The sequence below is a fragment of the Pan paniscus genome, chromosome 16 (assembly GCF_029289425.2).
Source record: "Pan paniscus chromosome 16, NHGRI_mPanPan1-v2.0_pri, whole genome shotgun sequence".
Classification (NCBI taxonomy): domain Eukaryota; kingdom Metazoa; phylum Chordata; class Mammalia; order Primates; family Hominidae; genus Pan; species Pan paniscus.
Genome location: NC_073265.2, coordinates 39,762,475 through 39,774,893, shown reverse-complemented (window position 1 = coordinate 39,774,893; position 12,419 = coordinate 39,762,475). Strand labels below are relative to the sequence as shown.

The following is a 12,419-nucleotide window of genomic DNA, read 5'->3' as shown; positions in this document are numbered from 1 at the left end:
AAAAACAAACTGTTAAAAGTAATCCAATTTTAAAGAAAACTCTAGAATTATCTGCTTGAATCCCTATTTCTCCTGTCTCTCCCTGACTTATGCCCTACTTTTAAAAAATATAGACCAGGAAACTCTCCACTTTGACCTAGACAAGTAGAGGAACAAAGAAATAAAATATACTGTTCACTGCCTCTCTATTTTCTCTCCACTCAGTGGCTATTTCAGATCTAAGATCTAAGGATACTGCAAATTGTGCTCCTAGAAGCAGCAGCAGCAGAAGTTGGTTCCAATAGCTTAAAATTGTTTCTGAGACAGGGCCTTTCTCTGTTGCCCAGGCTGGAGTGCCATCAGTGGTGCAATCCCAGCTCGCTGCAGCCTCCAACTCAACTGATCCTCCCCAAGTAGCTGAGACTACAGGCATGTGCCACCAATTTTTTTTTTTTTTTTTTTAAAGTAGAGATGAGGTTTCACTATGCTGCCCATGCTGGTCTTGAACTCCTGGGCTCAAGGGACCCTCCCACCCTGGCCCCTTAAAGTGCTGGGATTACAAGCATCAGCCACCATGCCCAGCCTCTGATAGCTTTATGTTGAATAACCGTGAACCACTTTGTGACCAAGCCCCAAAACAGTAGGTACATACTAGCCACAAGATTCAATTCCTGTATGCAGCCAGGCCTAGAAAAACTCTGGGGTCCCTATGGTTCTAAGTTGACTATGATCAATAAAGATTTCCTGAAGGAAAGAAAGCATGGAGTATAATTTAGACCAAACCACCGGAACTCATATCAACCATCCCCAAGTAGCAAGCCATTCTGTGGGTTTCTGTTCTGGATCACGGTGTTAACGATCAGTCTCAGAACATACTCATATTTCAAATTGTACCTGGAGGTCCAGTTATGTCATATCAAATGGTTGAGACTCCCACCGGAGCCCAGTAGGATTCACCAGAGTCCACCGAAGTCTAATTTGCCTCTTCAGCTTATTGTTGAATTAATGTATTCTAAGATGTGAATCCCACTGGTCTTCCTCATTAGCAGCTCTCAGAACCATACCTCCACACTTTAACAAAATTATCAGTTCTGTATTTTGTGTTTTCACTTCGAGTCTCAACATTCTCCTTTCCAATTTATCCTGCTCCCAAACATGGTTTTTCTTCTCTCACTTCCTTGCTTGGGAATCTAGAGTGGCATCCTCTTCTCTATTATATCAAATGCAGACTCTAATGTAGATTCCCGAACAGTGCAGGAACTGCCTCCCTTATATTTTACTATTTTTATTTCTCATATAGATGTTTCTGCTTTAAGAAAATCCAAATGACAAAAATCTGAATTGAATATAAAAATTATAATTATTGCTGAGCTCAGTGGCTCCCTCTTGTATTAATAATTCCAGCAATTGTGGAGGCTGACGTGGAAGGATCGCTTGGGGCCAGGAGTTAGAGACTATAGTGAGCTATGATTGCTCCTCTGCACTCCAGCTTGGATGACAGGGCAAGACTCCATCTCTTAAAAAAAAAAAGTAATTATGTGCAGTATGGAAATATATATGTTTATATAAAACATCACCCCAAACCTCCTATAAATTCTTACTCCTAGGCCGGGTGCAGTGGCTCACGCCTGTAATCCCAGCACTTTGGGAGGCTGAGGTAGGAGGATCGCTTGAGTCCCGGAGTTCAAGCTAGCAGCCCAAACTTAGTTCTTTTAGTAATCAAACTATTATTGGTTAATTAAGGGGTCAAAAGTTGGTTTTGAAAGAGAACTGTGTTTAGAATTTGCTGCAAATTGAAGATTCATCAGAGGTAAGAACTAAGCATCTGTGAGGTTGAGCACGGTGGCTCACATCTATAATCCCAGCACTTTGGGAGGCCGAGGCGGGCAGATCACCTGAGGTCAGGAGTTTGAGACCAGCCTGGCAAACATGGTGAAACCCCGTCTCTACTAAAAATACAAAAAAATTAGCTGGGTGTGGTGGCATGCGCCTGTAATCTCAGCTACTCAGGAGGCTGAGGCAGGAGAATTGCTTGAACCCAGGAGGCAGAAGTTGCAGTGAGCGATATTGGGCCACTGTACTCTAGCCTGAGCGAGTGAGACTCGGTCTCAAAAAAAAAAAAAAAACAACAATAAAAAACTAAGCATCTTTGAAATTATGATGCATGACAGTAGGAATAAAACCATCTAGAGCTTTGCTACTTAAGGTGTGGTCCTCAGGAGAACCGTAGCATTGGCACCACTTGTTAGAAATAAAGAATCTCAGGCTGGGCACGGTGGCTTACACCTGTAATCCCAGCACTTTGGGAGGCTGAGGTGGGCAGATCATGAGGTCAGGAGATTGAGACCATCCTGACCAACATGGTGAAACCCCATCTCTACTAAAAATACAAAAAAAAATTAGCCAGGCGTGGTGGCATGTGCCTGTAGTCCCAGCTACTCAGGAGGCTGAGGCAGGAGAATCACTTGAACCTGGGAGGCGGAGGTTGCAGTGAGCTGAGATCGTGCCACTGCACTCCAGCCTGGATGACAGAACGAGACTCCGTCTCAGAAAAAAGAAAAAAAAGAATCTCAGGCCCCACCTCAGGCTCATTGGCTTAGAATCTGCATTTTAATATGATCCCTCTGTGGTTTCTGTGCATAATGAAGTTGAAGAAGCATACATCTCTAGACTAGAAGGGAAGGATATCCCTGCACCATCCTTAAAAGAGATTTATCCAGCCTTTGCATGAGCCCTTGAAGAGTTTACTGCTTTACAAGGCAGGCTCTTCATTTGCTAGATTCTTTGTTAGATTTATTTTACGAACACTTACATAGTGTTTGTTATGTATCAGGCACTGTTCTAAGCACTTTACAAATAATCAACCATTTAATCCTTATTCTAGCCTACGAGGTAGGCACTCTGTATTATTCCCATTTTACAGAATAGGAAACAGGCACAGAGAGGTTAAATAATTTGCCCCAAATCATACTGCCTACAAAGAACAGAGCCAAGACCTGAACCCAGGCAGGCTGGCTCCAAACCGTCTTGCTCTCGTCTCTGACATTGTGCTGCCTCTGATTGTTAAACATGTCTATATTGAGCCCAAATCTACCTGCCTCCTTGTAGTGTCTTCCCATTTGTCCTAAATCTGTCCTCTGAAGCAGTGATAGCAATATGTATGTGGCTTACAGTTAACACATGCTTGTACATATGCATTAGCAAACAGAATACCTTTTTTTCTTATACATGTTCCTTCAAATATTTGGAAATGGCAACCATATGCTAACAATATCTAACTCCTTCAACCCTCCTCAAATCATTGGTTTCTAGAAAGAGTGTTTTTTAAAACAATGAAATACTTCAGGCACAGAAATCTGAACGGAGTAAGTATTCATGCTATTTGCCACCTAGGTAAAGAAATAAAATACAGGCCAGGAGCAGTGGCTCACGCCTGTAGTCCCAGCACTTTGGGAGGCTGAGACAGGAGGATTGCTTGAGCTCAAGAGTTGGAGACCAGCCTGGGCAACATGGCGAAACCTAATCTCTACAAAAAAATACAGAAGTTAGCCGAGCATGGTGGTGCATACCTGTGGTCCCAGCTACTCGAGGGGCTGAGGTGGGGGGATCGCTTGAGCCTGGGAGGTTGAGGCTGCAGCGAGCTGAGATAGTGCCACTGCGCTCCGGCCTAAGCAACAGAGAGAAACCCTGCCTAAAATAAAATAATAATATAAAATAATACTGTATAAAAGAAAAGCCCTCTGTGTATCTTTAATGATCCCACTCCCTTCCGTTTCCTGATGTAACCACTACCCGAATTCGGTGTATATTATTCCCATGTATTCTTTTCCACAAATGTTTGCATTTTCTGTTTTGCATGTTCTCTAAATCTAGTATCATACTGAACTTATTCTTCTATAGCTGTTTTTTCTCTTCAATGTTATCTTTAATAATATTAATCCATCAATACATTAGCTTTTAAACTTATTAATATTATTTTTAATTGATAAATCAAAATTGTATACATTAATGGGGTACAATGTGATGTTTTGAGAGATTATATATATACATATACATACACATATATACATATACATATATACATATACATATATACATATACACATATACATATATACATATACATATATACATATACATATATACATATACATATATACATATACATATATACATATACACATATACATATATACATATATACATATACATATATACATATATATACACACACACAAAATGTGGAATGATTAAATCAAGCTAACATATTCCTCACCTCACTTATTTTTTGTGGTGAGGCATTTGAAATTTGCTCAGCTATTTTGAAATACACAATACCTTTTATTTACGATAGCCACTCTGCCACGCAATAGATCTCAAACTTCCTCACTGAAACTTTATACCCTTTGACCAAAAACTCCTGATTCCTCACTCCCCTCCCCAGCCTGTGGTAACCACCATTCTACTCTCTACTTCAGTGAGTTCAACAGATTCCACATAGAAGTGAAATCGTGCAGTATTTGTCTTTCTGTGCCTGGCTTATTTCACTTAGCATAATGTCCTCCAGTTCCACCCATGCTGTTGCAAATGGCAGAATTTCCTTTTTAAAGGCTGAATAGTATTCCAAATATATCACGTTTTCTTTATTCATTTATCCACTGACAGACACTTAGTTTGATTCCATATCTTGACTATTGTGAACAATACTGCAATGAGCATGGGCATGTAGATATCCCTTCAATGTATTGATTTCCATTCCTTTGGACGTATATCCACAAGTCAGATTGCTGGTGGTAGGGTTTTTTTTTTGTTGATGTTATTGTTTTTAAAGACTGGGTTTTGCTCTGTCACCCAGGCTGGAGTACAGTGGCACAATCATAGCTCACTGCAGCCTTGAACTCCCAGGCTCAAGCGATCCTCCCACTTCAGCCTCCCAAGTATCTGAGACTACAGGCATGTGTTACCACACCTGGCTTAGTTTTAGTTTTTTAAATCTTTATACCATTTTCCATAATGACAGTACTAATTTACATTCCCACCAACAAAGTACAGGATTCCTTTATCTCCACATCTTTGCCAACACTTGTTATCTTTCATCTTTTTGATAATAGCCATTCTAACAGGTGTGAGGTGATAGCTCATTGTGGTTTTAATTTCTATTTCCTTAATGCTTAATGATGTTGAACATTTTTGTCATGAACCCACTGGACATTTGTATGTCTTGAGAAATATCTGTTCTGGTTCTTTGCCCATTTTAAAATCAGCTTATTTGTTTTCTTGCTAATGAGTTGAGTTTCTTATATATTTTAGATATTAACTGCTTATCAGATGTATGGTTTGCAAATATTTTCACCTATTCTTTGTGTTATCTCTTCCCTTTGTTAATTGTTTCCTTTGCTGTGCAGAAGCTTTTACATTTGATGCAATTCCCTTTGTCTATTTTTGCTTTTATTGCCTGTGCTTTTAGGGTTACATCCAAAATAATCATTGTCTAGGCCAACGCTGTGTAGCGTCTCCATGTTTACTTTTAGTTGTTTTATAGTTTCAGGTCTTATATGGAAGTCTTTAATCCATTTTGAGCCGGTTTTTGTTTATGATATAAGGATCCACTTTCATTCTTCTGCCTGTGAATATCCAGTTTTCCTGACACCATTTATTTACTGTCCTTGCCCTATTGTATGTTCTTGGCACCTTTGTGGAAAATCATTTGACCATAAATGCATGGGTTTATTTCTGAGCATTCCATCCTGTTTCACTGGTCTACAGTTTGGTTTTTATGCCAGAACATGCTGTTTTGATTATAATAGCTTTATGTAATAATATATTTTGAAATCAGGGGGTGCGATGCATCCAGCTTTGTTCTTTTGGCCTGATTGTTTTGGCAATTTGAGGTCTTTTGTCATTGCATATAAATTTAAGGATTTTTTTCTATTTCTGTAAAATTTTCATTGGAATTTTGATAGGGATTACATTGAATCTGTAGATTGTTTTACGTAGTATGGACATTTTAGCAATGTTAATTTTTCAAATCCAAGAACACAGGATATCTTTCCATTTATTTGCATTTTCTTCAGTTTCTTTCTTCAATACGTATAGTCTTCAGTATCTTTCACCTCCTTGGTTAAATTTACACCTAAGTAGTTTTTGTTGTTTTTGCTATTGCAAATGGGATTATTTTCTTAATTTCTTTTTTGGATAGTTTGTCAGTAATGTATAGAAATGCCACTGTAGCTGGATGCAGTGGCTTATACCTGTAATCCCAGCGCTTTGGGAGGCAGAGGTGGGAGGATTGCTTGAGTCCGGGAGTTCAAGACCAGCCTGGACAACATAGGGAGACCCTGTCTCTACATAAAATTAAAAGAAAATAGCCAAGTATAGTGGTGCACACCTGCTACTCCAGAGGCTGATGTGGGAGTTTCGCTTGAGCCCAGGAGGTTGAGGCTGCAGTGAGCTGTGATTTTGCCACTGCACTCCAGCCTGGGTGACAGAGCAAGACCCTGTCTCACCAAAAAAAAAAAAAAAAAAGCTACTGATTTTTATATGCTGATTTTGTATCCTGCAACTTTATGGAATTCATTTCAGTTCTAACAGTTTTTTGGTGGAGTTTTTAGGGGTTTCTCTATATAAGATCATGTCCTCAGCAAACAGAGAATTTCACTTTTTCTTTTCCTATTGGCGTGCCTTTTATTTCTTTCTCTAGCCTAATTGCTCTGGCTAGGAATTCCAGTACTATGCTGAAAAGAAGTGGTGAGTGGCTGGATGTGGTGGTTCATTCCTGTAATCCCAGCACTTTGGGAGGCCGAGGCAAGTGGATCACTTGAGGTTAGGAGTTAGAGACCAGCCTGGATAACATGGTGAAAACTTGTCTTTACTAAAAATACAAAATAATTAGCCTGGCGTGGTGGCACACACCTGTAGTCCCAGCTACTCATGAGGCTGAGGCAGGAGAATCACTTGAATCCGGGAGGTGGAGGTCTGCACCATTGTATTCCAGCCTGGGTGACAGAGTGAGACTCTATCTCAAAAAATAAAATAAAAAATATGATGTTGAACTTGATTTGCTACTATTTTATTGAGGATTTTTGCATCTATGTTCATCAGGGCTCTTGCCTTGTAATTTTCTTTTCTTGTACTGTCCTTGTCTGGCTTTAGTATCAGGGTATTGCTGGCCTCATAAAATTCTCTCTGGTTCAATTTATTGGAAGGGTTTGAGAAGGATTGGTACTAGTTCTTCTTTAAATGTTGGGTAGAATTCAGCTGTGAAGTAGTCTGGTCCTGAGCTTTTCTTTGATGGGAGACTTTATTACTAATTCAATTTCATTGTTATTGATCTATTCTGCAACCTTCTCCTGGGCTCAACTGATCCTCCCACCTCAGCTTCCCTAGTAGCGGGGACTACAGGCACATGCCACCATGCCTGGCTAATTTTTGTATCTTTTGTAGAGATGGGGTCTCACTATATTGCCCAGGCTGGTCTTAAACTCCTGGGCTCAATCAAGCCACCCACTTGGCCTCCCAGACTGTTGGGATTACAGGCATGAGCCACCATGCCTGGCCTTTTCAGATTTCCTATTTCTCCATAATTCAGTCTTAGTAGGTTGTATGTACCTAGGAGTTTATACATTTCTTCTAGACTATCCAATTTGTTGGTGTATAATTGTTTATAGTAGTTTCTTAGGATCCTTTATATTTGTGTTATGAATTGTAATGTGTCCTCTTTTGTTTCTGCTGTTTTTTGAGACGGAGTCTCGTTCTATTGCCCAGGCTGGAGTGCAGTGGTACGATCTTGGCTCACTGCAATCTCCGCCTCCTGGATTCAAGTGATTCTCCTGCCTTAGCCTCCCAAGTAGCTAAAACTACAGGTGTGTGCCACTATGCCCAGCTAGTGTTTTTATTTTTAGTAGAGATGGGGGTTTCACTGTGTTGGCCAGGCTGGTCTTGAACTCCTGACCTCAAGTGATCCACCTGCCTTGGCCTCCCAAAGTGCTGGGATTACAGGCATGAGCCATTGTACTCGGCTTCATTTCTGATTTTGAGTTGTCTTTTTTTCTTAGTCTAGCTAATAGTTTGTCAATTGTGTTTATCTTTTAAAAAAACAACTCTTAGTTTCATTGATTTTGTTGTTGTTGTTTTTCTAGTCCTTGTTTATTTCTGCTTTGATCTTTGTTATTTCCCTCCTTCTGCCAATTTTGGGCTTCGTCTGTTCTTTCTCTAGTGCCTTGGGATGTAATGTTAGATTGTTGAGACCTTCTTTTTCTGAAATTGTTTTTAAAATTAATACATAATAATTGTACATACAAGGAACATGTGGTATTTTGATACATGTATACAATATGTACTGATCAAATTGGGATATTTTGGCTGGGCATTGGTGGCTCACACCTGTAATCTCAGCACTTTGAGAGGTCAAGGCTAGTGGATCACCTGAGGTCAGGAGTTCAAGACTAGCCTGGCCAATGTGGTGAAACCCCATCTCTACTAAAAATACAAAAATTTGCCAAGCTTGGTGGCAGGTGCCTGTAATCCCAGCTACTCGGGAGGCTGAGGCACAAGTATCACTTGCACCAGGGAGGTGGAGGTTGCAGTGAGCTGAGATCGCGCCTTTGTACTCCAGCCTGGGCAACAGAGCAAACCTCCATCTCAAAACAAACAAACAAAAGAACCAAATTGGGGTATTTAAGGTTTCCATCACCTCAAACCTTTATCATTTCTTTGAGTTGGAAATATTTCCAGTCTTCTAGCTATTTTGAAATATACAAATAATATGCAGTTATTGTCAACTATAGTCACTCTATTATGCTGTCAAACACGAGAACTTATTCCTTCTATCCACGTTTGTATCTATTAACCAGCCTCTCTCTTTATCCTCCCCAAGTTGTTCCCAGCCTCCGGTAACCATCTCTTTACCTCCATGAGATGAACTTTTTTAGCCCTCACATATGAGTGAGAACATGCAACATTTGTTTTTCTGTGCCTGGCTTATTTCACTTAACATAACGACCTTCAGCTCCATCCATGTTACTGCAGATGATGAGATTTCATTCTTTTTAGGAATGAAGAATATTCCTTTTTTTTTGGCGGGCGGGGGGAAGAGACAGAGTCGGCCAGTTGCGGTGGCTCACACCTGTAATCCCAGCACTTTGTGAGGCCAAGGCAGGCAGATCACTTGAGCCCAGGAGTTTGAGACCAGCCTGAGCAACGTGGTGACACCCCGTCTCTACAAAAAATAAACATTAGCTGGGTGTTGTGGCATGTGCCTGTAGTCCCAGCCACTCAGGAGGCTGAGGTGGGAGGATCACTTGAGCCCAGAAAGGTCGAGGCTGCAGTGAGCCGAGATCATGCCACTGCACTCCAGTCTGGGTGACAGAGGGAAACCCTATCTCAAAAAAAAAAAAAAAAAAAAGAAAAGAAAAAAGGGTCTCTCTCTGTTGCCCAAGGCTAGAGTGCAGTGGTGAAATCATGGCTCCATTACAACCTCAAATTCCTGGGCTTAAGAGATCCTCCCACCTCAGCTTCCCGAGTAGCTAGGACTACAGGCATAGGCCACCATGCCCAGCTAAGTTTTTAATTCTTTTTTGTAGAGACAGAATCTCACTATGTTGCCCTAGCTGGTCTCCAACTACTGGCCTCAAGTGATCCTCCTGTCTTGACCTTCCAAAAATGTTGGGATTACAGGCACAAGCAGCTACTATGGCCAGCTCGTATCTTGGCTGTCGTGAATAGTGCGCAATAAACATGGGGGTGCAGGTATCCCTTGGATATGATTTTCTTTCCCTTGGGTAAATGCCCAGTAGTGGATTGCTGGATCATATAATAGTTCTATTTTTAGTTCTCTGAGGAATCTCCATGCTGGTTTTCCATAACGGTTGTACTAATTTACATTCCCACCCACAGCATATAAGAGTTCCTTTTTCTCTAAATCCTTGCCAGTATTTGCTATTTTTTATCTTTTTGCATTCTAACTGAGGTGAGATGATATTTCAGGGTGGCTTTTTTTTTTTTTTTTTTTTTTTTTTTTTTTTTTTTTTTTAAAGAGACGGAGTCTCGCTCTTTTGCCCAGGCTGGACTGCAGTGGCGCTATCTCGGCTCACTGCAAGCTCCGCCTCCTGGGTTCATGCCATTCTCCTGCCTCAGCCTCCCGAATAGCTGCAATTACAGGTGCCCGCCACCGCACCCGGCTAATTTTTTCGTATTTTTAGTAGAGACGGGGTTTCACCGGGTTAGCCAAGATGGTCTCTATCTCCTGACCGCGTGATCCGCCCGCCTCGGCCTCCCAAAGTGCTGGGATTACAGGCGTGAGCCACCGCACCCGGCCTCAGGGTGGCTTTGATTTGCATTTGTCAGATGATTAGTGATGTTGAATATTTTTTCATATAGCTGTTGGCTATTTGTCATCTTTTGAGAAATGTGTATTCGTGTTCTTTGCACACTTTTTTTTTATTGTATTGTATTGTACTGATTTTTTTGAGACAGAGTCTCACTCTGTTGCCCAGGCTGGAGTGCAGTCGTGTGATCTCAGCTCACTGCAGCCTCTGCTTCCCAGGTTCAAGCGATTCTCCCACCTCAACCTCCCGAGTAGCTGGGACTACAGGGGTGTGCCACCATGCTTGGCTACTTTTTGCATTTTTAGTAGAGATGAGATTTCACCATGCTGCTCAGGCTAGTCTCAAACTTCTGACCTCAAGTGATTCGCCCGCCTCTGCCTCCCAAAATGCTGGGATTACAGGTGTGAGCCACCACGCCTGGCCCTTTGCCCACTTTTTAATGGGATTATTTCTTTTTTGTTGTTGTTGAGTTGTTTGAGTTCCTTGTATATTCTGGATATTAGTACCTTATCAAATGAATAGTTTGCAAGTATTTTTTCCCCATTTTACAGGTTGTCTCTTCATTCTGTTGAATGCTTTCTTTGCTATGCAGAAGCTTTTTAGTTTAACATAGTCCCATTTGTCTATTTTTCAATTTGTTGCCTGTGCTTTTAAGGCCTTAGCCATAAAATCTTTGCTTAGACCAATATCCTGAAGCATTTTCTTTGTGTTATCTTCTAGTAGTTTTATAGTTTCAGGTCTTATGTTTAAGTCATTAATCCAGTTTGAGTTGATTTTTTTTTTTTAATGTGGTGAGAGATAGGGGTCTGGTTTTATTCTTCTGCATATGGATATTCAGTTTTTCCAGTACAATTTATTGAAACAGGTGTCCTTTCCCCACGGTATGTTCTTGGCACCTTTTGAAAAATCAGTTGGCTGGGCTGGGCGCAGTGGCTCACGCCTGTAATCCCAGCACTTTGGGAGGCTGAGGTGGGCGGATCACGAGGTCAGGAGATGGAGACCACGGTGAAACCCCATCTCTACTAAAAATACAAAAAAAATTAGCCGGGCGTGGTGGCGGGTGCCTGTAGCCCCAGGTACTCAGGAGGCTGAGGCAGGAGAATGGTGTGAACCCAGGAGGCAGAACTTGCAGTGAGCCAAGATTGCGCCACTGCACTCCAGCCTGTGTGATGGAGCGAGACTCTGTCTCAAAAAAAAAAAAAAAAAGAAAGAAAGAAAAATCAGTTGGCTGTAAATAAAATACATGTATTTATTTCTGGGTCCTCTATTCTATTCCATTGGCCTATGTGTCTGTTTTTATACCAGTACCATACTGTTTTGGTTACTATAGTTTTATAGTATATTTTAAAGTCAGGTAATGTGATGCCTTTCTTCTTTTCTGATATAGGTGTTTATTGCTATAAATTTGCCTCTTAGAACTGCTTTTGTTGGCTGGGTGTGATGACTCACGTCAGTAATCCTAGCACTTTGAGGGGCCAAGGCTTGAGCCCAGTAGTTAGAGACCAGCCATAGTGAAATCCTGTCTCTACAAAAATGGAAAAAATTACCTAGATACGGTGGCACATACCTGTAGTTGCAGCTACTTGGGAGGATGAGATGGGAGGATTACTTGAACCCAGGAGGTTGAGGCTGCAGTGAGCCATGATCATGCCACTGTACTCCAGCCTGGGTGACAGTGAGACCAGGTCTCAAAAGAAAAAAAACAAACAAAAAAAACTGCTTTTGCTGCATATCATGAGTTTTTGTATGTTATGTCTCCATTTTCATGTGTCTCAAGGTATTTTATGATTTCCTTTTTGATTTATTTTTGGACCCATTGGTGATTCAGGAGCATACTGTTTAATTTCTACATATTTATGAATTTCCCATGATTTCCCCTGTTATTAAGTTCTGGTTTAATGCCATTGTGATTGGAAAAGTACCTAATATGATTTCAATCCTCTTATTTTATTTTTTTTGAGATGGAGTTTTGCTCTTGTTGCCTAGGCTGGAGTCCAATGGTGTGATCTCTGCTAACCATAACTTCTGCCTCCCAGGTTCAAGTGATTCTCCTGCCTCAGCCTCCCAAGTTGCTGGGATTACAGGCGCCCACCAACACACCTGGCTAATTTTTTG

The 12,419-nt window shown here is 41.0% G+C and overlaps 1 protein-coding gene across 1 annotated transcript in view; it reads left to right on the top strand.

Annotated features, from left to right (window-relative positions):
* USP50 (ubiquitin specific peptidase 50) overlaps window positions 1-12,419 on the top strand; it is a 49,319-nt gene that overhangs the window by 20,272 nt on the left and 16,628 nt on the right. The gene's annotated exons all lie outside the window — the stretch shown is intronic.